This window comes from Gekko japonicus, unplaced genomic scaffold, assembly GCF_001447785.1.
Source record: "Gekko japonicus isolate JY-2015 unplaced genomic scaffold, Gekko_japonicus_V1.1 scaffold3403, whole genome shotgun sequence".
Classification (NCBI taxonomy): domain Eukaryota; kingdom Metazoa; phylum Chordata; class Lepidosauria; order Squamata; family Gekkonidae; genus Gekko; species Gekko japonicus.
The window spans coordinates 95,401-98,521 of record NW_015176079.1 but is presented as its reverse complement, the minus strand read 5'-3'; the positions used below and the strand labels follow the sequence as shown (position 1 = coordinate 98,521).

The window sequence follows — 3,121 nt, the reverse complement described above, 5'->3', positions numbered from 1 at the left end:
TCCCGTCTCACACAGTGGCCAACCAGTTCCTCTGGAGGGTTGATAACAGGGCAGAGAGGCCGAGGCCTTCCCCTGATAAAAATACCAGAAGAGCCCTGCTGGATCAGACCAGTGGTCCATCTAGTCCAGCTTCCCGTCTCACACAGTGGCCAACCAGTTCCTCTGGAGGGTTGATAACAGGGCAGAGAGGCCGAGGCCTTCCCCTGATAAAAATACCAGAAGAGCCCTGCTGGATCAGACCAGTGGTCCATCTAGTCCAGCTTCCCGTCTCACACAGTGGCCAACCAGTTCCTCTGGAGGGTTGATAACAGGGCAGAGAGGCCGAGGCCTTCCCCTGATAAAAATACCAGAAGAGCCCTGCTGGATCAGACCAGTGGTCCATCTAGTCCAGCTTCCCGTCTCACACAGTGGCCAACCAGTTCCTCTGGAGGGTTGATAACAGGGCAGAGAGGCCGAGGTCTTCCCCTGATAAGGACATCAGAAGAGCCCTGCTGGACCAGACCAGTGAGGGTCCATCTAGTCCAGCATCCCGTCTCACACAGTGGCCAACCAATTCCTCTGGATGGCCAACAATAGGGGACAGAGGCCGAGGCCTTCCCCTGATAAGAACACTAGAAGAGCCCTGCTGGATCAGACCAGGGGTCCATCTAGTCCACCATCCTGTCTCACACAGTGGCAAACCAGGTCCTCTGAATGGCCAACAACAGGGCAGAGAGGCCGAGGCCTTCCCCTGATAAGAATTCAAGAATCGCCCTGGTGGATCAGACCAGCAGTCCATCTACTCCAGCATCCCGTCTCATACAGTGGCCAGTCAGTTCCTATGGAGGGCCAACAACAAGGCATAGAGGCCGAGGCCTTCCCCTGGTAAGCGTCCAGGATGGAGGCAAACTCTCATCAAACAGGGGTCGCCTCAGAAATATGCCTCAGGAGTCGCTTCACTCTCTGTCTGGCGTTTGCCTCGGCGGACGAGTTTGAGTGTATTAGGGCGACTGCCCCGTGTCTCCGTCCGAGCTCCCGAGTAACAACCAATTCTCCCCGGCTTCCACCTTGTTCTCTTTGATTGTTGCTGCTGACCCACCTGCGTGCCCCACCACCCACGCCTTAAAGGCATCGAGCCAGGGGGTGAGGCCTGACTGACTTGAGACTCATCTACCTTTCCCCCCAACCCTCCCGCTGCTGGTCGGAACCCTGTCGGGAGGCCCAGTTGCCGGTCCGTCCCCTTGCTCCTCCTTTTCTGTGGGACCTCCGCAAAACAGGTAACTTGGGAAGACCCCAGGACCTTTGGGCCAACCACGTCCTGTTCCTCCAGGGCCCTGGCGACGGAACAGGGGAAGCCCCCCGAGGTCTCCTCTACTCAGGAAGGGGGGGACCTCGTCTTCTTGACACTATGATTGTACCCACCAAAATCTTCAGATCTGACACAGTACTGTTACGCCCCGGATCTTGCTTATAACTCAATAAACATATCACTGCCAAAGAGAGTGCTGTTGAGAGTCACTTGACCAGGAGTCTGACAGGCTCCCCATTTCCTTCAGAAGCCCTGAGCCTCTACACTTCATGCCGCTTTCACTGTCTTTGTTCATTGGGTTTTATGGTACCTTCTGCATGGATTTATGGCTGTTCAGGGGTGACTTTGCAGTCAGTACGGCTTTGCCCCGGGGTATCTGGATGTGGTTTGGAGGGGCACCTTTTCTTTCCTCCACTTCCGATTCGAACCATAAGCAGACAACTTGACATGGCTTCATTGATCTCTGTCAGTTCCCCAGCCCCTATTTCCCCGTCTGTATTTATCACCTTGTCATGAATTACTTGGCTCAGGTGGCTAATGACCGCTGAGGCAAGTATTGACACAGGAAAATCTGCATACCAATGCAGGAGTGAGCATTGAAAACAAAATATATGGCAAGCTGACACTAGCCAGAGAAGAAACCTGGATCCGAGGCAATGCAATGAAAGCAGATATTCTGAGGCAAGGGGGAACCAGGTTGAGCGCTGAGAAACTGTGGCGCGAATGTCCGACACAGAATGGATTTAGCTCTACTTTAGTCTACATAATCTGTGACAATCTAGAGGACAGAACAAATGTTAAATCCCGTGACACCTTGAAAACCAACAAAGGTTTATTCGAGGTATGAGCTTTCGTGTGCACGGACACTTCCTCAGATACTGGACTCGAATCTTGTTCTACTGCTTCAGACCAACACAGCTGCCCACCTGGATCGAACTGGAGGACAGAACAACCCCTGCTTAAGCCATACAATCTCCTCCTCAGAAAAGCGTTATTACCACGAGTTGGGCCAGAGACCACCAGTAGATTTTTGTCTCCTGCATTATGTCCCCGGGAAAGTGTCACGCGCCGCAGATAACAACTCACTGGTGATCCCTGGCCCCAAAGAGGTCCAGCTGTCCCTGACCGGGACCGGGGCCTTTTCGGTGCTGGCCCCAACCTGGTGGAACACTCTGCCTAATACGGTCAGAGTCCTGAAGGACCTTGTGCAGTTCCTCAGGGCCTGGAAGGCAGAGATGTTCCACCAGGCTTTCGGTCAGGGACAGTGACGGTTTTCCAACATGGCTGGCACCCATCCCCCAAAAAAACAAAACAAAAAAGAACTTAAGTGACCAAAACAGTTCAGAATTCCAGAATTTTCAATTCAATTGTGGAATTGTTAGTAATATCATCTTGGATTTGTTTTAAATTGGCTTTTAATGTTATTAATTTTATCAGGGCTATTTTTGGGCAGGAACGCACAGGAACGGAGTTCCGGCTGGCTCCCGAGTTGGCCACGCCCAGCAGGAACTCATTAGCATAATAGGCCACACCCAACAGCAGAAACTCATTCGGATTGGCTACATTAGAGGTGTGTGGCCTAACATGCAAAGGAGTTCCTGCTACAAGAAAAGTCCTGGGTTTGGACAACAAACAAGGTAAACAGAATAACAAGCAAAAGGTGGGTGTGGCTGGATAACCACACTTCTGGTAACATGGGGGTATGGCCTAATATGCGAATACGTGGTGCTGTCAGGGGCATGTCCTAATATGCTAATGAGTTCCTGCTGTTGGGTGTGGCCTATTATGCTAATGAGTTCCTGCTGGGCTTTTTCTACAAAAAGAGCCCTGAGA

At 52.0% G+C, this 3,121-nt stretch overlaps 1 protein-coding gene across 1 annotated transcript in view; it reads right to left on the bottom strand.

Moving 5' to 3' along the window:
- The window catches only part of LOC107123473 (vasoactive intestinal polypeptide receptor-like), a gene marked incomplete at its 5' end in the record, with an annotated part of 92,234 nt that overhangs the window by 18,989 nt on the left and 70,124 nt on the right, over nt 1–3,121 (bottom strand). The gene's annotated exons all lie outside the window — the stretch shown is intronic.